Below are 23,511 nucleotides of genomic sequence, written 5' to 3' on the forward strand. Positions count from 1 at the left end.
AACACTGACAAGTTCCTGATTTTGTTGGTGTTTTGCATACTAACAGTGCTGCTCCCTCCTGTGCCCTAAACATCTTTAGGGAAGTGTTAAGTGATATCATGTTGCTTCAATGTGAGTGCATTATCGGTATTTTTTTTTTTAACAATAGCTATAAATTATTACGGAGAGCTATGTACAGTATCTCACAAAAGTGAGTACACCCCTCACATTTTTGTAAACATTTTGTTATATCTTTTCATGTGACAACACTGAAGAAATGACACTTTGCTACAATGTAAAGTAGTGAGTGTATAGCTTGTATAACAGTGGCAATAAAAGTGAGCACACCCCTAAGTGAAAATGTCAAAATTGGGCCCAATTAGCCATTATTCCTCCCCGATGTCATGTGACTCGTTCGTGTTACAAGGTCTCAGGTGTAAATGGGGAGCAGGTGTGTTAAATTTGGTGTTATTGCTCTCACTCTCTCATACCGTTCACTGGAAGTTCAACATGGCACCTCATGGCAAAGAACTCTGAGAACCTGATCTGAAAACTGAACCTGAGGATCTGAAAGAAAGAACTGTTGCTCTACATAAAGATAGCCTAGGCTATAAGGATTGCTAAGACCCTGAAACTGAGCTGCAGCACAGTGGCCAAGACCAAACAGCGGTTTAACAGGACAGGTTCCACTCAGAACATACCTCGCCATGGTCGACCAAAGAAGAGGAGTGCATGTGCTCAGCGTCACATTCAGAGGTTGTCTTTGGGAAATAGACGTATGAGTGCTGCCAGCATTGCTGCAGAGGTTAAAGGGGTGGGGGGTCAGCCTGTCAGTGCACAGACCATACGTCGCACACTGCATTAAATTGGTCTGCTTGGCGTCCCAGAAGGAAGCCTCTTCTAAAGATGATGCACAAGAAAGCCCGCAAACAGTTTGCTGAAGACAAGCAGACTAAGGAAATGGATTACTGAAACAATGTCCTGTGGTCAGATGAGACCAAGATAAACTTATTTTGAGGGAACCATGAATGCCTACATGTACTGTGACATACTGAAGCAGAGCATGATCCCCATTCCTTGGGAGACTGGGCTACATGGCAGTATTCCAACATAACGACCCCAAACACACCTCCAAGACAACCACTGCTTTGCTAAAGAAGCTGAGGGTGATGGACTGGCCAAGCATGTCTTCAGACCTAAACCCTATTGAGCATCTGTGGGGCATCCTAAAATAGAAGGTGGAGGAGCGCAAGGTCTCCAACATCCACCAGCTTTGTGATGTTATGGAGGAGTGGAAGAGGAATCCAGTGGCAACATGTGAAGCTCTGGTAAACTCCATACCCAAGAGGGTTAGGGCAGTTCTGGAAAATAATGGTGGCCACACAAAATATCGACACTTTGGGCCCAATTTGGACATTTTACCTTGGGGGGGGGGGGTGCTCACTTTTGTTGCCAGTGTTTGAGACATTAATGACTGTGTGTCGAGTTATTTTGAGGGGACAGAAAATTTACACCGTTATACAAGCTGTATACTCACTACTTCGCATTGTAGCAAAGTGTAATTTCTTCAGTGTTGTCACATGAAAAGATATAATAAAATATTTACAAAAATGTGAGGGTGTACTCACTTTTGTGAGATACTGTATATCTTCCTTGTGTCTGAACTCGGTTGCCCGATACATTCCTGGGTGACTGGATATCCTTGTATCTAATCAGTGAGCGTACAGCCTGGTCCCAGATATAAAAGAATATTGCACTTAAGACAAGTCAAACTCCACAAAAGTGAGAGTGCCCAAAGGGGTTATTGAAGGTTCCACTTCACAAATATTGCAAATAATCACTTTATTGCAAGATTTTTCGGACCAGTTTTGTAAGGACTCCCTGGACTTAGCATTTTTTTTTTGATGGATTTAAAATACCACATTTGCACTTATGCACTGGAATTGTTCATTATCGTTTTTTGTATATTTAGTTGATCAACCAGTTTATGCACTTTATTCATGAATATTGCACAATTTAGTTTTAATAATTAATATGAGAACACTGATTATTTTTAGCAAAGTTATATATAGATGTATTTATTTTATCTGTCGAGATTGGTTTACTTGATGCTTGCGGCTTTGTTTTGAGCTTGTGCACAAGTTTAATTCATTTATCATTCAAAATGTAGTTTGCTTTTAACACTCAATTTTGGAGTGAACGGACTTTTACTGAACAAAAACTACATACACCGTTAGAAATTGTGAGAAAAAGGTTCTTTCCATTTTTTTTGTCATTCTAGTAGAAAACGAATGTTGATTTGACCCAACAATCAGAAAATTGAACAAACACATTCTTAAAATTGAAAAAAAACTTTAACCACTTAAGCCCCGGAAGATTTTACCACCTTCCTGACCAGGGCCTATTTTGCGATTCGGCACTGCGTGACTTTAACGAACAATTGCGCGGTTGTGCGACGCTGTACCTAAAACAAATTTGGCGTCCTTTTTTTACCACAAACAGAGCTTTCTTTTGGTGGTATTTGATCACCTGTGCGATTTTTTGATCATGCGCTATAAACAAAAAAAAAAGCGTAAATTTTGCAAAAATAACAATATTTTTCACATTTTTTATATAAAATCCCCCAAAAAAATGTAAAAATCAAAATTTTTTAACATCTTAGGCCAATTTTTTTTTTTTATCATATGTTTGGTAAAAAAAAAAAAAAAAAAAAAAAAAAAAAAAAAAAAAAAAAATCGCAAAAAGCGTATTTTGATTGGTTTGCGCAAAATTTATTGCGTTTACTAACAAAGGGAAAGATTTTTGTCATTTTTGTTGTTTTTTTTTTTAATGCGTAATGGCGGCGATCTGCGATTTTTTTGACACTTTTGGGGTTACCAGTGACATTACTACAGTAATCAGTGTTATACATATGCACTGTTACTGTAAAAATTACACTGGCAGTGAAGGAGTTAACTGTATTGGAGAGGGAGGGGTTAAGTGTGTCCTAGGGGCGTGTTTCTAACTGTGATTGGCTGTGGCTTGATGTGTAAGAACAATTATCAACGGTCCTACATAGTAGAACAGTTTGATCACCATTCTTACACAGGGAGAACTGACAGGCGGCTTTGTTTACACTAGCCGCCTGCCTTTCTCATCGGGTCTGCCGGGCACACGCGCGGGGGGGGGGGGGTGCGGGAGCGTGCATCCAGCGGCGCGCGCTCGCTCCCAAAACCCTTACAGGCTAGCCCTACGTCGCTCTGCCTGTGAGGGGCTGACTGCCGACATAAATAGTCGTGCGGCAGTCGGCAAGTGGTTAAACAAAATCCTACTAGTGTATAACTACCTTTACACAGACAAGACACCTTTACTGCACAATATTTTGCCTGCCACCTTTAGCCACTAGTTAAGTAACACCAAATAGCAAGTACAGTTTTAATAAAGGGTAATTTAATTGTCAAGGACAAAACAGACCACACAGTTACTCCTTCCAGTAGTTTTGTAAGCTGTGGAATACCATATCACAGAACTACTTGGAACAAGGTCCTCTGGTCCGATAAGCTGACACCAGGCACAAAAATCTTTCTCGGCTGTCATTAGATTGCAACCTCAGACCCTTTAGTGGGAGGAAGTAAAGCTGGCCATAGATTACCCATGCTTGTTCAATCAGTCAGTGGATACAGGAATCCTCCCAGTCGAGACATTGGGACTGGTGCACACAGAATCTGGTACAGCTGAGAATAGTAACCAATCAGCTTCTATGTTTTATTGCCACAGCTTAATTGAACAAGCTGATGTTTGAAGCAGATTAGTTACTATGTACAACTGCACCGGATTTTCAGCGTACTCCAGTTTTAGTAAATCCACCCCATGGTGTTCTTACAGCGGGGATTCTCTTATGTTGGAATACACTGATTGGTGGCTTGCTGATCAAGAAACATTTTACCATCAAGCCCGATCGACTTCTGTTTAAGAGAGAGAGAGGCCACACATGAATCGAAATTTGGCCAGTCCCTGCTGGACTTTGATCCATCTATAGCCAGCTTCAGGCTGGGTTCACATATCTGCGGCTGTGGTTTGTAGTTCAGAGTCTGGTGCGTTTCTGTTCACCGATGCAGGCGCAAATCAGATGCAAGTTTTTCCCTGACTTCGCACCTGAACCGAACCCAAAAATGCACAGGATCCTTTTCAGGCCCCCCTGCACATGTGCGAACCCGCTCCATTGAAAGCTGATCACATTCACATGTTATGCGCATTGAATGAGGTTAAAAATGCATCCAGTTCGCATATATGTGAAACAGGACACACTTCTTACCAAGGTAAAATAGAGGAGCTATTATTTTCATAATAGTGATGTGGTTGTGCTATTGTAATGCTTTTAGAAATCAGTTTAATTAAAAAAAATGTAGACTGAATTTGCTGACAAGCTTGGGTTCACACAAGAGGGGTGTGGAAACAGCATGTGATTCGGACAGAAATCGCACTGCATTTTTGTTTAAATTGCATGCAATTCTTTGCAGTGTGATTGGATTAAGTTTGGATGGATGCAAATCGCACCACAAAGTATCAGTAGTCTCAGTAAGTATCGATACTCGTAGTCTGATAAAAAAAAAAAGGTATCAGTGTATCCCAAATTAGCCTACATTTTTCTTTTGTTTATTATAGACAGAGTAGGGAAGTTTTAGCATTTGGGTTGGCAACAGATAGATTGTGATCTACCAGTCGATCACAGCCATGTTGGAGCATGGAATATTTTGGAGAATTTACTGGGCCCCTGTCTCCCTAGAGTTAAGAACTATTGTTTTAGAGGATTGGTTCAGAAGAAGATCGCATTGAACCACATTTTACAACTGTGATGCCAGATATAGTCACCATAAAAAAGGTTGTAGAACTTATCAAGTAGATTTTTTTCCACCTGCAATAAATAGGGACAGAGTGCATATAATGTGCATAGTGCAAGTCTGCAAACAGTTCCCCATATACATTCCAGAGAACAGATATACGTGTAAAAGGTAGAACTGTAGGTTTCATAAAGACATTTGACCTCTGGACTAAAGCTGGATAAACACTGGAGCTATTTTTCTGGTTGGACAAAAAAAAAAAAAAAAAATACAGTTCAAAGATTCCTGCATCCACACAAGGAATGTGAATGCAGGTATCTCCCCGTACTGCGCTATTGTATTCCCCCCCAGTCAGAATACACTGATCAGTGATGTGGCCATAGGTCATTATGCTGACTTTCCGGCAGGACCATTCAACAGAACCCAGTTTAACGTATGACTTCATACTGGTCCGTTGTGGTGTTAAGGCTGGGTTCACACTATTGCATTGTCAGACATCGCATGTGATTCGAACCGCATTGCGGATTGTATGGCTGAATTCACATTGCATTTGGATCAAAATGATGCAGGACCCGTTTGTGGTCTGTACTGGAATCGGATCGCATGGGTGTTCACAGAATTTTCAGGCTTCTGTCGCACAAAAGAAGTAATGGAACTGCTTTTGAGTGAAAAGCCTCCCGCAATTCTGTTTGCGCCATTTTACCGCGATTCGTCGGGGCTATAATATCGCTCCACGATTTGAGTGCTATTGAAAAAAAAAAAAACGGGATTTGGAATGGCAGGCAGAATCGTGCCGATTTGCAATCCGGAACACCATAGTGTGAACTGAGCCAAAATTGTGTGAGTTTTCCGTGCCATTAATGGCGGCAAAATGCCAATAACACCATTTTCGGCCAATAGGTTATGGAGGACTAAATTTCCGAGCATCTCTAGTTGCAGAGATGCTATATTTCTCATATTGCACCAATTAGAGCCAACAAAGTATGATATATATCATTTGCATGCATATTCCTAATATTTGGTACCCATCAGCCCAGTAAACCAATTGGCACAGCACCCACTTAACTAATATACAGTATAATAGTATTTCCAAAATACCACTGGCTCAAAATGCACAGATGTGAACTAGATCCATAGCAAACCATGTTAAATGGACTGCAGTGTGTTTCTGTGGACACAGGCCAGCAGAATGGGCACCCTGACTGGTCTGACTACTCAGCCCCATACACAACAAACTCATGCACTGTGTTCTACCACCTTTTTTATCAGAACCAACATTAATCTTTGCAGCAAATTGAGCTACAGAAGCTCTTGTGCTGGATCGGACTGCTCAGGCTATCCTTCTCTACCCACGTGCATCAATGAGCCTTGACTACCCACGACCAGGTCGTTGCTTTGCTTTTCCTTCCTTGGACCATTTTTGGCAAGTCCTGACCACTGCAGACCAGGAACGGAAGAGCTGCAGTTTTGGAGTTGCTCTCACCCAGCCGCCTAGCCATTACAATTTGGCCCTTGTCAAATCCTTATGCTTGTCCATTTTTCCTACTTTCAACTCAACTTCAGGGACAACATGCTTGCTGGCTAATATATCTCACTCATTCAGATGCCATTCCAACGAGATAATCAACATTATTTGCTTTATCCGTCAGTGGTCATGATATTACGGCTGATTGGTGTATGTGGGGGTAGGGACCTTGGATTGTAAACTCCTTGAGGGACAGATGCAATTGTACAATATGTCAATTGCTGGGTGGATTGCCAGCGCTACATAAATACATGGAATAATAATAATAAAGCAGTGTACATTTCTCCATCTTTAACCACTTCGGCCCTGGAAGATTTTACCCCTTTCATTACAAGGCTATTTTTTGCTATTCAGCACTATGCTGCTTGAAGGGGCAATTGCACGGTCATGCAACGCTGTACATAAACAAAATTTAGGTAATTTTTTTTCACACAAATAGAGCTTTATTTAGGAGTATTTGATCATCACTTACTTTTTGCAATATAAATATCGAAAAATTTTGAAAAAGAATACAATATTTTTTACTTTCTGGTATAATATCCAATAAAATAAAAAAAAAAAATCTAATTTCTTCATAAATTTAGGTCAAAATGTACACTGCTCAAATAAATTAAAAGGAACATTTTGAAAAAAAATCAGATTTCCACGGGGAAAAATATCATGCTGGATATCTATACTGATATGGACCGGGTAATGGACTGGGTAATGTGTTAGGAAGGTAAAGGATGCCACATCGTTTGATGGAAATTAAAATTATCATCCTACAGAGGGCTGAATTCAAAAGACACCCCAAAAAAATTATGCAGCAGGCTAGTCCATTTTACTGAAATTGAATTGCAAGCAATTCAAAATCGTACTCAGTAGTTTGTATGGCCCCACATGTTTGTATGCATGCCTGACAAAGTTGGGGCATGCTCGTAATGAGACGACAGATGGTGTCCTGGGGTATTTCCTCCCAGATCTGGACCAGGGCATCACTGAGCTCCTGAACAGATTGAGGTGCAACCTGGTGCCGTCGGATGGACCGAAACAAAGTCCCAGAGGTGTTCTATTGGATTTAGGTCAGGCGAGCGTGGGGGCAATTCAATGCTATTAATTCCTTCATCCTCCAGGACCTGGCTGCATACTCTCACCACATGAGGCCGGGCATTGTCGTGCACCAGGAGGAACCCAGGACCCACTGCACCAGCGTAGGGTTTGGGTCCAAGGATTTCATCTTGATTCCGAATGACAGTCAAGGTGCCATTGTCTAGCCTGTAGAGGTCTGTGCATCCCTCCATGGATATGCCTCTGCAGACCATCACTGACCCACCACCAAACTGGTCATGCTGAATGATGTTACAAGCAGCAGAACATTCTCTACGGCTTCTCCGGACCCTTTCACATCTGTCACATGTGCTTAGGGTGAATCTGCTCTCATCTGTAAAAAGCACAGGGTGCCAGTGGCGGACCTGCAAATTCTGGTGTTCAATGGCAATCGAGCTCCACTGTGCTGGGCAGTGAGCACAGGGCCCACTAGAGGAAGTCGGGCCCTCAGGCCACTCTCATGAAGTCACATTCACACCGGTGGCCTGGTGGGGGTCATTTTGTAGGGCTCTTGCAGTGCTCATCCTGTTCCTCCATGTGCAAAGGAACAGATACCAGTCCTGCTGATGGGTTAAGGACCTTCTATGGCCCCGTCTTGCTCTCCTAGAGTAACTGCCTGTCTCTGTTGGAAGGAGTTATATATTTGTCTAATTATGTGTGATGTGTGTACAGTGTGCTGCTTTTGTAGGGGTGGGCATTTTCCTTCAATGTAATAGTAATCCTAGTGGCCAAAAAGCCACTGGAATGGTGGTGGAATGGGGTCCCACCCCTCTCCCGTATTTACCAGGCTCTTCTGTGCGATCGCACAGCCTGGTAAGGATGTGACCTGCGGCATCCGATTCCTGGAACAGAGTGAGATTTGTTTCATGTAAATGAGCCGGTTTGAACAAACATCTGATCAAACTGATCTTTGGAGGGCAGAAGAGGGATCTGGGTTCTTATGGCAGAGACAACTTTGGGCAGGAATGATGTACAGGGACAAAGAACCACTTTATCCCTATGGACCACTAAATAGAGACTGCAACAGGATAATGCCACCAATACCGATACTCTGCGGGCCGAAGTAATAGCCACCAAGAATGTCACCTTCTGGGATAACGTAGGCACGGGAATCTTCTTAATATTCTCAAATGAAGGTTTCTGGAGAACCAAAAGTACTAAATTTAAATCCCATGGTGGCAAAAGAGACTGTATAGGTGGAGCCACATGTCGAACCCCCTAAATGAAGGTACGAACTAAAGAATGCGTGGCTAGGGCTCGCTGAAAGAAGATTGCCAGGGCAGACACCTGGCCCTTGATGGTACTCAAGGCCAACATGAGTCTGATCAATGCCCTGTGAAAGAAAGGTTAAGATCCGAGCAACAGAAAAGGATCGAGAATGATCGCCAATCGACTCACACCAAGAAATGCACACTTTCCACATACGATGGTATATCTTGCTGGAAGACGACTTCCTTGCCTTCATCTTAGTAGGGATCACTGATCCAGACAGACCTTTATCCCTCAGTACCTGGCTTTCAATAGCTAAGCCATTAAAACCAGTACCTGTAAAGCAGGATGGTAAATCAGCCCTTGGGACAACTGGTCTTCTGTGAGAGGAAGCCCCCAAGGGACATTTATGGCCACCAGGCTGATTGGAAGATCCTCACCCTTGATTCCTCGCAGGAATTGCGGATGAAGCCTGAGTCGAGGATGATACTGGCCTTACCATGGCCCTTGGACACCTGCGGTGTCTACCAGAGGAACCCGTGATCTTGCCATGAACCTCTGTATCCTCCTGTGGAGCCAAACCTGCTAAAGAAGCCGGTTCGACTGTGCAAACAGAACCGTCTTGAACTATCTGTGTGACAGCAGCCAGCGAATCACGGCCTGTGGTTCATGAAGTTTGTCAGGAGTAAGGATCACCCTGGTCAGAATTAGAATTGGACCTAGGTAAATCAATTCCCTGGACAGGGATAGGGGGGACCTTAGATAGTTCGGACGGACATCACCTGAACCTTTGCAGGAATGAAATTCACGCAAGGAGACTCCGGACCTAAAAAGGACAAGCTTTGCCCCCTTTCTGGGTACCCCAAAAAAAATATTTTGAGGATCCCCCTTGACGCTCATGAAGGAAGTCCAGAAGGGTGGAAACCAGCGAAGATGTCCCCCTACCCCAATAATGGGTGAGGGCAGACCTTCATGCTGAAGGGGTCTTGTCTGCAAGTCTGGAGAAGCTAGCTCTAGGCTTACCAGACCAAGGATGCTTTTAACCTCCTGGGGAAGATTTGAAAGATCCATTTTCCTTATTCTCCATCCCAGAAGCACAAAATAATTTTCTATGTGCTGAGAGGGAGGGCCGACGAGGCTTCCTTCCTTTCCTAGACTATGGAAGAAAGGTACTCTTCCCCGCTCGTGATACCCTTAATGATGTCCAGAGTAGCCTCAAACAGGCATTCACCTTAAAGGGCAGATCAATGAGAGCTTTCTTAGAAGCTTGGTCTGCGGACCAATTCTTAAGCCACAGCACACGCCTAATCACCACCGCTGAAACAGAACAGTTTGGACAGCGCAGGAGCTGTATCCAAAGCTGCATCACAAATAAACTGCAGCCCATGGACCAGCTGGTCCGCTAAATCAACATAAGCAGCGTGGCCCTGCTCATCCCCAAGGCCCTGGCATAAAAGCTTGGCCCATTCAGGTAAGGTCTGAGACACCAGGGCTGAGGCAAAGACTGGCCGCAATGTCGAATCAGCCATAGTAAACATGCTACGTGCCACAGCCTCTGCTTTTCTGTCAGCCGTGTCCTTAAAAAACAGGGATTCTTTTACTAGGATCATGGTAGCTCTGTTCAACCCGGAAACAGGAGGGTCCACTACTGGTGGACTAGTCCACTTTTTTAAAAGGGACTCCTCAAAAGGGTAACGCACAGCAAAACATTTGGGGACCTCAAAGGGTAATTTTGTCTGTTCCCATTCCCTACAGGAAAACCTGTCAAAATAAGGCACATAAGGAAATACCATTGGAGTGCAAGATGACTTATGCGTACAAAACAACACAGCCACGTCCGTGGTTACATCAGCCGCATCCTCCATTTTTAAAGTCTCATGCACTGCAGTGATAAGTGCGTCTACCAGCGCTTTTTAATTCGCTGCTGCAACAATGGAAGAATCATCCTCACTATCAGATGGATCTGGGGGTGTGATATTAAGCCCTCCTGGACAGGCCCCGTCCACTGCGCCATTAGGCTCAGATTTAGATGAGACAGACTGAGCAGGGAAAGGCGGGGGACACTTCCTCCTGGGCCTTTGCCCACACACCACTTCCACCCGGGACACTAAGGACTGCAGGACCACAGTTAGTGCAACCATGGGAAGCTGGGTTTTCCGAGGGACCTGCCGCCTCCATGAGGGGGTCAGTGAAGGAGATGTGACACTGAGGCTCCATAAGGAAAGGAGGACCTTGCTGTACAAAAACGATCTTTTGGCACCGCTAAAGGATCCCCCCAAGGCTCAGGGTACCGATCAGCAGAGAGAACAGGGATCCCAAGGGCTCACCCTACCGATCGGAGGAGCACCGGAGAATTCGAACCCAGCATCAACATGGACACCATCCCAGTTCATGTCGGCATCCCCACGAGGCTTTGGTCGTCTCCAGCGTCTCCCGGACAAAGGGAAAATGGTCCTCCGTAACATCATCCGGCTACATAAACATGGTCGCCAGCTGGAGACCAGCCAGACTAAGGGAAAATGGCCCCTGTGACATCATCAGGCTACACAAACATGGCCGCCAAACAGAGACCAGCCAGACTAAGGAAAAATGGCCACCATCAGCTACAGCATGCTGACAGAATCTGCCCTGTGCCCTCTGCAACGCTGCACGCTCTGCACCGGAACCCCCCTGCAATTTACCCACACTGCTAACCCCACCAGACTCCAGGTCCAGACAAGGGTGGAAAGGGAGTGGTAGACGCCTTGCTCACTGAGGGATTTTTAAGGATGGGAGGAGCGAACCTGCAGTCAGGTCCGACCATCCCTGGAGGTTACCTGCGTCCACCCCAAAATTGCTGTAAACTTTATAGCGAAGGCAATCATTCTAGCCCCAGACCGCCTGTGTAAACTCTGAGCTGGTAAAGGTAAACCTGTAAAGGTTTATAAAATTTTAAATGAAGATTTTTTAATATCATAGTTTGGAGCCGTTCCACAAGCGTGTGCAATTTTAAAACATGACATGTTAGGTAACTATTTACTCGGTGTAACATCTTTTATGCTTTACCAAACAATTGGGCATCATATTGTGTTTTTGTGCATTACAATTCACTAAAGTGTATTTTTTCCAAAACAATTGCGTTTGAAAAATCAGCTATGCAAATATTGCGTGACATAAAGAAAATTGCAACACCCACCATTTTATTAATCTAGGGCCTAGTTTAAAAAAAAATATACATAATATTTGGTGGTTCTAAGTAATTTTGTAGCAATTGTTGTACTTCAAAGCTTGGGCGAGCAACACTACAGTGCTCTTGCAGTGCAAGCAATCAGGCCCTCCCAAAGGCCATATATAGAAACAAATCCAGGGATTGCTGCACTTCAAAGTTTATTGAAAAGTATTCACATACAAGCAAGTCGCATATTGTTCCATAAACAAGTTTCAGGCTGTAAAGCTTGCGTCCTTCTTTAGGTAGGAACAAACATGAAAATCTTTCAAAATGTTCATGATTGTTTCTACCTGAAGAAGGGGGCGCAAGCTTTACAGCCTGAAACTTATTTATGGAACAATATGCGACTTGCTTGTATGTGAATACTTTTCAAAAAACTTTTAAGTGCAGCAATCCCTGGATATCGATCAGAATTGGCCCGGCATTGAAGAGGTTAAAACAATTGCTTATACACTGCACACCGTCATGAAGAGCTCCCATAAAAATGGGGTGTAGTGTGCCCACAGAAGTGTGGTGTAGCATGTAATGTGCCCACAGAAGTGGGCTGTAGGGTGGCCACACAAAAGCGGGCTGTAGGGTGGCCACAAAAGCAAAGTGTAGGGTGTAATGTGACCACAGAAGTGGGGTGTAATGTTCCCACAGTAGAGGATGTGGGGTGTAGGGTGCCCACAGAAGTGGGGTGTAGGTTGCTGTTTGACCACAGAAGTGGGGTGTAGGGTGCCCATAGTAAAAGCTGTGGGGTTTAGGGTGCCATGTGACCACAGGAAAGGGGTGTAGTGTGCCCACAGGAGAGGGTGTAACGTCACCACAGAAGCGGGGTGTAATGTGCCCAAAATAGAGGGTGTGGGGTGTAGTGTGCCCACAGCAGAGGGTGAAATGTGACCACAGAAGCGGGGTGTAATGTGCCCAAAATAGAGGGTGTGGGGTGTAGTGTGCCCACAGCAGAGGGTGAAATGTGACCACAGAAGCGGGGTGTAATGTGCCCAAAATAGAGGGTGTGGGGTGTAGCGTGCCCACAGGAGAGGGTGTAACGTCACCACAGAAGCGGGGTGTAATGTGCCCAAAATAGAGGGTGTGGGGTGTAGTGTACCCACAGCAGAGGGTGAAATGTGACCACAGAAGCGGGGTGTAATGTGCCCAAAATAGAGGGTGTGGGGTGTAGTGTGCCCACAGCAGAGGGTGAAATGTGACCACAGAAGTGGGGTGTAATGTGCCCAAAGTAGAGGGTGTAGTGTGCCCACAGGAGAGGGTGTAATGTCACCACAGCAGAGGGTGTAATGTGACCATTGACTCCCCCTCTATATAAAGAGCCGCACTCCTGCCCTGCCATACAGTGCCCCCGTTTTATCTAGCTGTGTTGTCACGTCTAGTGACCTCCTCGTACCAGCAGACAGACATCTGGACATGGAGGAGTCACATGTGGAGCCTTCACATGTCCGTGCCGCCCCCCTGCACGCACACCTTGCTCTCCCTCTTACCTGCGCTCAACTTCCAATCATACTGCCAAGACCAACTCCAGCGCGTTCCCGCGCCCACAGCAAGGCTGCCGTACGTGTGCGCGCCTGAGTAGGTACAGCACGGAAACAGGGAATACAACAAGCGGGCGGCCATCTTTCTTTCTGGCAAAAATTACTATTTTGATCATATACAAGACCAGCAAGTGACAGGACGAGCAGAGAACGGCGCAGGACATATAGGAACATCGGGTCCAGCAGGAACCTTATTCTAAACCGGTGTCCTTTCATAAGTGGTAAACCAGTCGTGAGGGAAAGGCAAGATTCACTCTGACCACTTCATGGCCAAGGGAGTTTTTAAACAAAATCATTTTAAATAATTGTCACCAAATGTACCCATGGAGGCTTTATCAGTGACTATATCTGGCCTCCTAGTCTAGGCTATTCTGGCCTGGGTACATCAGCATGGGAAGAGCACTCACTCAGCCTTCTTCTCAGTATAATATTTGTGTGAATCTGATCTCCAGGTTTCATTTAACTTCAACCATTTGACCTCCGGAAGGTTTTACCCACTTCACGACCAGGGCATTTTTTGCTTTGTGGCACTGTGCCTGGCAATTGTACAGTCTTATACATATGCAGATCCCCAGCACTGTCCCCTTAAATTATACGTTTCATACATTTGCACAGTAAATCATAAAAAAAATATTAGTTCATAAAATTCAGTTGTGCGAAATATTACCAAAGTCCCCCCCATGAATCCATAAACTTAGGCCAAAATGTAATCTGCTACATGTCTTTGGTAAAAACCAATCTGCGTGGGGCAGAGCCGCGCTATGCGACGTGAAGACGTGTCCTGTCTGAGTTCCGTGCCTGCTGCCTTAAAGATAGAGGATTTCATGCCGTTCCACACAGCTCCTATCCAAAAGATTGATGCCCAAGCGGGAACCTGGCAGATCGCAACCCGCCTCCATTCAGCTGTTTTTTGGCCTGAGAACACCAAACACTCGGTCGGCCTCCTGTGACAAGTTGGCGCCTCGGCGAGGGATAAGCCTGCACACCCTGCGCCTAAACTGCAAGTGCACAGCTCTCCCCCGCTCTCCTCCTCTGCAGATAGTGACCCTGCATCCCCGAACTATCTCCTCTCTGATATACCATCCCTGCTAGGAGAGGACAGGCCGGCTAGCCCATTACAAACTGGCTTGATGGCTGATGGGGCTGGCAGTGGTGTTTCAGCTATCCCTGGGTCTCCTGTTGTTCTCTCTCCCACGGCAATGTCAGCCATATTGCTCTCACTCCCCACTAAGCAGGACATGAAAACTATTGCTGCCAACATGGTGTCGTCCCTGCGCCAAGATATTACTAAAATTAATCATACAGTGCAAGCCCTTGAACATAATGTGAGCACCTTATCTTTTGATAGAGACTTGATCTTGCAAAGGGTAAATGCACTAGAGGCCTCATGTAAACAACAGCAATCTGCTCTTACTTACCTTCGTCTACAACATGACAATCTGGAAAATCGCCATAGGCGTAATAACATTAAACTTCGTGGCATTCCAGAAGCCACTAGACAGGTGGTTCTGCAGGACACTGTTGTCAGTATTTTCAACAACATCCTAGGCAGGCCTGCCTCCACGTCTATAGAGATCGATAGTGTGCACAGGTTTAATGTCCTGGGCAATGGAGAGCGAACCCAACCTAGAGGTCTTATACAGGTTTCACTTTTTTCTTTTGAAATAGGAGATCATGTGACGTGCCTGGAATAGGGGCTCAATCCAATTCGATGGCGCCACGATCCATCTTCTACCAGATCTCTCCCGCAGGACTCTATAAATGAGGCGCCTGGTGAAACCACTTCTGGATAAAATTCGGGACTGTGGAGGCACGTATGTTTGGAGGTACCCCTTTGGCCTAATTATTCGCCTACAGGAAGACAGTATCTTCTTAAACGACCCTAAACAACTGCCGGACGTTTTCCGTTTCCTTGACATAGAACCCATTATCCTACCTGATTGGTTGGCACTGGACCTGGTTCCTCCTGGTCCCCCTCTCCCGCAACGCAGAAGACGCAGACCCTCAACTAGAAGCATTCCCAGATCACAACCTATGGACCCCCTGGCTAGAGAGCTTTAATGGCCTTATACTGTGGTCTTCCTTTTACCCAGGATCAGGATCCATTGCTACTTTCATTTTCTGACACATCACCCCTCTGCTCTTATTAGTCGCTCCCCATGAGCAGTTGTTTTCTCATTCTGTTAATAAGTTTGCCCATGGTTATGACAAATCCGGCCAAATTCTGCCCTCAGGTGATTCACTGGGATGATGGCTGTATGACTTGTGCGCCACCTACCCTTGCATTTTGGATCAGACTGTGAGGCTTGGGTCTGCGCCCCCTTTTTTTTTTTTGCATTCTATTGTGCCCCCTCACATGATTGTGGGGCTTGTACCGTCCAAGGGCAGGGATTACCTTCTGACATGTTACCCTTTTAGTTTTATATTGTGCTCCGAGCTGACCGGAGTACAGTATAATATGACTATAATATAACATACAATATTGTATGTGCTTGCCTAGCTTCCCCTTCGCATACTATATAGCTGTTACCTTTTGACCCGGTACAAAATGGGTGGTGGTCGAGCTTTCAGTGGACTGCCTTGGGTTGAGATTCCTCCCTGGATTCTCCTCATGGGGGCGAACCGCCTAAGAATATAGCCAGGGAAATTAACTTGTTGATAATGTTGTTACTGAATGTTATGCTGTGTGTGTGTGTGTGTGTGTATGTATATATATATATATATATATATATATATATATACTGATTTCTATCTGTACCATTTTTAGTCTCCCTCTATCTTCATTACGCTACAGGTGGCTTATGACATTACAGCATAGCCAATGCTTAGACACACTGCTTAGTGGACAACTCCTTTCCCCACATAGAAATCAGAGTTTCTATCTGTGTTGTTTTTTCAGGACAGGAAAAATCTGTTGGCTTTTATAGCCACTCCTGCATAGGGTACGTAAGTGGTGCTAGATCTAATGCTAGCATCTTATTTTCCCATTTACTCTCTTTCTTCTCATCCTTTTTTCACTCTTCCCCTTCCTCTCTTCTTCCCTCACCCCCTTTCGTTTCCCTCCCCCCCTTTTTTTTGTCTGTACCGCCATGAGGGGGTCCCGGAATGCTGCTGCAGTTAATCTCTGCTGGTTTAACACCCGTGGCCTGAACAAACCATCCAAGAGATCACAGGTATTGTACGAATTTCACAAGTCCAAAATTGATGTCATCTTTTTTCAAGATACCCATTTTCGCTCGAATCATATTCCTGTGCTACAGAATAAATATTACCCGTCCTGGTTCCATAGCACTTATGCCCAGTCAAAATCCAGGGGCGTGGCAATTGCTTTCCATAAATCAGTAACCTATAATCTTCTAGACTCGTGCACGGACCCTGAGGGGGGTTTTCTCTTCCTGAAAATTTCTCTAAGTGGTAAATTATACACTCTTGCCAATGTACATTCCTAATCAAGACCAAACAAATCACACCATTTAATATCTTCACAAATTGATAGAATTCACTGAGGGAATAGTCCTTTTGGCTGGGGATTTTAACAGTGTCCTTAACCCCTCCATTGGATGCTTCCTCGGGCAAAAGTTCTGTTTCCTACGCCCAAATTAATAGGGTTAAGGAGATTCATTACTCAACAAAATCTAGTCGATGTGTGGTGCATACTCCACCCCTCCGACAGGGACTACTATTTTTACTCTCATGCCCATAACTCCTACTCCCGCATCAATTTCTTTCTTGTTAGCCAATATGCTCTGACACTCCATCCTCAGAGTAGGATAGGCAGCATACTGTGGTCTGACCATGCCCCAGTATACTTGTCCCTTTCCACACCTGACCTCCCTACGCAAGCTTGGATGTGGTGACTGAACGACTCCCTGTTACAAGACGAACTATGCTCTACTGAAATACGGACCAGTATAGTTAACTTCATTTCCGATCATAGTTCTGACGATACAACTACCCTGATTCAATGGGAGGCCCTAAAATGTGTTCTAAGCGGGATCTTTATTAAGCATGGCTATAGGCTCAAACAAATTTGTCTTTCTCAAATTCAAGAGCTGACGGGTCAAATCGCTGATCTGGAATGCTCACATAAGCATAACCAAACATCGACTACACAACTTGCCCTGTCTGAGGCCAGGCTTAAGTTATTACACCTCTTCGAACAAAGGACCATGTCCATCAAAGACAAGATACCTAAGCTATTTTATGTTGAAGCCAATAAACCTGGGAGGTTATTGGCTAGAGCCCTCCATACTAAAAACTGCCTTACCTCTATTCCCAAGCTGAAGCGCCCCGATGGCCAGGTCACCCACCATCCCAAGGAAATATAATGGGACATTCCGATGATTTTACGACAATTTGTGTAATATACCCACATACCCCCTCGGGGACACCCAGAAACATTTCGAACCAAGGTAGACCAGTAAATAGCCAACACAGCGCTCCCGACCCTTCCTGCAGGGACAGTGCAAACTCTTGAACAACCATTTACTGAAGAGGAGGTTGCAGCTGTGATCTCCCTTAAACCCAATAAAAGTCCGGGCCCAGATGGGTACTCTACTCGCTTCTATAAATCCTTCCTTGATCCCCTTTAATGTTTCTTACAAAATAATTTAATTCCATTTCCCCCAACTCTCCTTTCCCAAGACAAGCTCTAGAGGCTCACATTGTGGTTCTTTCCAAACCTGGGAACGATCCTACATTCTGTGGCAGTTATCGCCCAATCTCCCTAACCAACATAGATGTCCAACTATATTCCAAGATACTAGCTAATTGCCCTACACCATTGATACCCAACCTGATTAATCTTGACCAGGTGGGATTTACCCCCGGTAGGGAGGCTAGGGATAATATGCTTAAAATGGTTACCCTGATGGAGTTTGCCCAAAAATGTCACATCCCAGCATGCTTGATCTCGGTCGATGCTGAAAAGGCCTTCGACCGGGTTCACTGGCAGTTTCTTGACAGGACGCTCGAAAAAGTGGGTCTGGGACCTAATGCTATGTAGGATTCGTGCTTTGTATGAGGACCCTACTGCAAAAATTCGCTCTAATGGCATGTTATCAGATACAATACGGATATGTAATGGCACCCATCAAGGGTGTCCCCTTTCACCACTACTTTAAAATCTTACTATGGAACATCTAGCTAATGCCATCAGACAAAATACTGATATTGAAGGCATTTCTGTTGGCCAACGTCATTATAAATTGTCCTTATTTGCAGACGACCTTTTATTGGATGTCTCTAATCCCTTGAAGTCTATACCCGCCATTACCAAAACATTCTCGGAGTTTAGCGTGGTGAGCAACTTTGAAGTTAACTACGATAAAACCAAAGCCCTTAATGTATCTTTGCCCGAAAATCTCTTATCTAGCCTGCATACTACCTTCTCCTTTAAATGGTAAAATACAGCTATCAAATCCCTTGGCATCAATATACCTTCCTCTTTGTCTACCCTGGCAGATATCAACTACACACCCCTGTTCTGGATGATACACGCATGTCTTAAAACATACGATAAACTGAACCTTTCTTGGTTTGGCCGTATTAATGCTGTTAAGATGGACATTATACCCAATATTCTATATGTCTTTCAGGCACTTCCTGTTTCTCCACCCCGGGGCTTTTTACGGAATATCAATAAAGCTATCCAAAACTTTATTTGGCAGCACAAGAGATCTAGAATTAGCCCACACACCTTGAAATTGCCTAAAGCTAGAGGAGTCGTCGCTCTTCCCAACCTACAGGTATATTTTCATGCGGCAGTGCTTCTCCGGGTGGCTGATTGGTATTACGGCCACTCCACTAAATTATGGTCTATTTTGGAAAATGATCTGATACTTTCAGATCGAACATCCCTTCCTCAGACAGACCCACCCACCCCCTCTGCCCTATTGCCTCTTGCAACATCCAACACACTACAGATATGGAAAACATATCTGGCTAAGGGATTGTCATCCTCTAGACCTAGTCCCCTGACCCCTTTGTTTGGCATCACATTCTTTTCCCCTACTTCTACAAACACCAAATTCCTGTCCTGGCAGAAATCTGATAATCCTTTGCTGACACACACGCTCTGTAAAGGTAAAATAAATCCCTTGCTTCAACTGCTCCCCGAATGCCACAACCCACCTGGAGCTTGGCTTGAACACACCCAATTAGCTCATTTCTTTGAAAAGCTACCGAACGCTAGTGACCTCACTAGATCAAAAACAACATTTGAATACTGTCCCAAACTGAGAGACCAGGCCACTTGTTATCCCAACTTTATCAAGAAACCCACCCTGACCCTCCTCCTTTTATGTCTAAATGGGAACAGGAACTGTGTGTACCTGGTGAGGAGATGGAGTGGAACAAAACACTGGCGCTTTCTTTTAAATTGTCTGTCAGCTCTATAGCCCAAGAATGCAATTACTGAATCCTATCTAGGTGGTATTGTTGCCCTATTGTCCTATATAAACTTGACCATACAATACCAGATACATGCTGGAGATATTTGCAGGCGCCTGGCTACATGTCACACATATGGAGCTCCTGTCCGCGGATTATTCCCTTCTGGGATAAGATTCTTCGCCTGTATGACAACCTCACGGGGGACAAGTTCCCAAATGAACCTCGTATAACTGTACTGTCCATGTTGCCCGGCTGCTATAAACAAATTTAAAAAAGCCTAATTCGACACTTCCTGACATCTGCCCGCTCTGTGTTTGCTAGACGTTCGAGGCAGCCACTGGCACCCTCAATGGCGGATTGGACTTGTGAAATGGACAGGATGGAACATTTGGAATGCATGATTTCCTGGAACACAGGTACCGACGAAGCCCACTCTATTATGTGGACTGTATGGCTTCATTTCTGATTCTCCTCAGCCTTTGCTGACTTTATAGCGGAGGGTCCGGGCCATTCTCAGGGGTAGAGATTTTCTTTAACCTTGTCCCCTTTAGTGTGTTTTTCTTTTTCTCTCCTTTTCTTTCTATCTTCGAATCCTCTTATCTTTCTCTTAACTTTACTCTATATAAATAAACCCAGTTTCCATACCTACTTCTTCCATACCCAGTTTGTTTTATGTACTCATGACATTGATCTAATTCAGACTCTGATCTCTTGGTTTACCAAATAATATATTACTATATTAATGTTGATGGTTTCTCCTGTGTGCTAGTTGCGCTACAATCTAGATTGGGCTAAAGCTTGTAAAATCGGGCCTCTCATGCAGTTTGAGGCATGGTGTACTGCCCTGTGCCCTAGGACACAGCTTGTACCCAGTAGGGGTGTTGCGGAGTTGGTGGGACTACACACATGAAGTTCGATGATACCATACCTTGCATTTATTATTTGATTAATAAGGACACAGGTTATATTACTGTACATTCCCAGTAACTGTCTGACATGTACCTTAAGCTTTCCAGATTGCACTGACAGTCATTTATCTACTATGTTCTCTTTTCTCTCCATGTATTGTTCATGATTTTGTTTGGAAATCTAATAAAAACGATTGAACATAAACCCAAAAAAAAAAAAACAATCTGCGTTTTTGGGGACACTATACTATTGGGGACACTATACTATTGGGAACACTAGTATAGCTCTGATTGTAATCAAGATACGGATCCATACTAGTAATGGCATTGACCAGTGACCTATAGTGTGACTGTGATAGTGTAGCAGCAAACAGTTTTTGGAAACCAGAAATGGAGTCCGGATGCAAACTTCAGGAAAACAAACCTTTTTATTCGCTACCAAAGAAGACTTAGCAACGACTCAATTCAATTTGCCAAGTACCCAAATAAGTGTGTACTTCACATATATATATCAGCAGTTACGCCACAGATACATCTTTTCCTAACTAGTTTGGCAAGCAATGCAGATGTTCCTTGTAACTTTATCTATGGCAATTAACATTCCCAGTTTAACACTTATCTGTATTTCTGTAACAGTTCACAGTTCACCTTTCCCCCTATACGGTATAAGTCTCCCTTGATGTCTTTTATGATGGGTGGGGGCCTACCATATAGTACTTCAAAAGGGGACGAATTCTCAGCAGAGCAATGAGCAGCATCAAGGTCCACTTCATTTGGGTTTCCTGACAGCGTTTGGCCAGTGGCGATTTCAGGGTACGATTCATCATTTGTACTTTTCCAGAGCTTTGAGGTCGATACGCGGTATGTCGTTTCCAAGTGGTCTTGAGTTCTGTTGCTAATTCCCAGAGGCACCTTTGAACAAAGCCTGGGCTGCTGACTGAGTCTATGGATGAGGGTATTCCATATCTGGGGTTGATTTAATGGAGCAGGCATTTGATCACTTCTTTTGTAGTCTCAGTTTGTGTGGGCCAGGCCTCTACCCAGCCCAAATAGGTGCTGATGGCCACCAGCAAATATTTGTATCCTCCTGAGTGAGGCATGACAGTGAAGTCAAGTAGTAATTCTTCCATCGGTGAAGGCCCTACAGCTTGTATTCCGGGAATTGGTACAGGCCCTTGTCTGGGGTTATTTCGGGCACATTCTATGCATCTGCTGGCTGCAGCTTGTGCCAGTGTGGGTAGCTGGGGAATAAGAAAATGTCTCTCTAGGGCCTTTTCAATGGCTGTTTTGCCATGTGTGTTCGTCTGTTGAATTCTGTCATTAATTCAGTTGCTAATGCAGCTGGGATGACAACTTGTTCATCCTGCAGCTGGTACCACCGGTCTTCCCTGTACTTTCCAGGTTCAGCCTCTATCCTTTCTTGTTCTGCCTTTGTGTAGATTGGATCCCATTCAGAGAGTGGTACTGTGAACAGGGGGGTCATTTTCTGTTGTGGGGGCCGCAGGAATGCTGCATCTCTGGCTGCTCGGTCTGCTGTCCTGTTGCCTCTAGCTACCCAGGAGCCTCCCTTCTGATGGCCTCTACAGTGGATCACTACAACTTCAGAGGGGGGGGGGGGGGCTATACTGCTTCCAAGAGTTCCAGTATTTCTGTCCCATATTTGATGCTCTTCCCTCCAGGTGTAATGAGCCCTCTTTCCTTATACAGGGCTTTGTGAGTATGGAGAGTCAGGAAGGCATACTTTGAGTCCACATAAACATTCAGTCTTAGGCAGCAGTTGTAATGCCCTTGTTAGTGCAATTAGGTCAGCTTTCTGAGCAGAAGTTGCCTGTGGTAAGGCTCCTGCCTCTATCACTGTCTCCTGTTTAATCACTGCATAGCGAATCCCATCCTTTACAAAACTGCTGCCATCAGTAAATACTCAACATCTGGCTTTTCCAAGGGGCTGTCTTTCAAGTCTGTCCGACTTGCATAGACCTGATCCATTACCTGAAGGCAGTCATGTGACAGAGGTTCTGGTGAGGTGGGAAGCAGAGTTGCTGGGTTTAGGGTATTAACAGTCTCTAGATGAATTTGAGGATTTTCACGCAACATTGCCTGGTATTTGACCATCTGGCTGTTAGTGAACCAGTGATTTCCTTTGTAATCCAATAATGTCTGTACCTGGTGTAGGACCCAGACATAGGTTTCCTGACCTAGTAATAGCTTGTCAGCTTCGGCCACCAAGAGGGCTGTTGCTGCAACGGCCCGCAGGCAAGGTTGCCAACCCTGTACTACAGTGTCCAGTTGTTTTGAGAAGTACGCCACAGGGCGTTGCCATGATCCCATGTACTGTGAGTAGCTGCAACAGGTAATTTGTTCACATTACTTGCTGTTTCTTTATTTTGATCCAGGTCTGCGCATTTTCTGCCTTTCTGAGTTTTTTTTTTTTTTTTTGCAGTGCCTCTGCTAACATGTCAACTTTCTGTTTCATTCTGTCAGGTTCTCTATTCATTGTGTAACCTACCCAATGGGGCCACAGCTGTTTTTTCCTAACTCTTCAGCATACTTTAAAACTGCTTTGGCTTATTCTGTGTCTCTCCTCTGCATTGAAAAGAATCAGTAGGAGCTGCTGGCAGTCCGCCAAAGTGGGACTATAAGTTTGAATTATTGAGCAGAATAAGTCTGTCATATGTGAGTTGAAAGACTGGGCAAGAGTCCGGTTTCTGTCACCAGGAGTCTTTGGTGTGGAAGTGGACATTTTACCTATGCACCCATTGGTTGCTTCTGTGGCTGTTTTCATCCTACTTATGCTGAGAGTGTCAAGCCCAGGTAACAATCTGGGGTATATACACTGCAACTGAAGACTGACGGG

General features: G+C 44.6%; 1 protein-coding gene across 1 annotated transcript in view; it reads right to left on the reverse strand.

Moving 5' to 3' along the window:
• Positions 1-13,367, reverse strand: part of MEST (mesoderm specific transcript) — a 75,800-nt gene extending 62,433 nt beyond the window's left edge. Inside the window, exon 1 of the mRNA XM_082255541.1 lies at positions 13,306-13,367. The gene's annotated coding sequence lies outside the window, so the exon portion shown is untranslated. The remainder of the gene's footprint in view (positions 1-13,305) is intronic.
• Positions 13,368-23,511: the final 10,144 nt, after the last annotated feature.

This window comes from Pelophylax lessonae, assembly GCF_965119305.1.
Source record: "Pelophylax lessonae genome assembly, chromosome: 4".
Taxonomy (NCBI): Eukaryota; Metazoa; Chordata; class Amphibia; order Anura; family Ranidae; genus Pelophylax; species Pelophylax lessonae.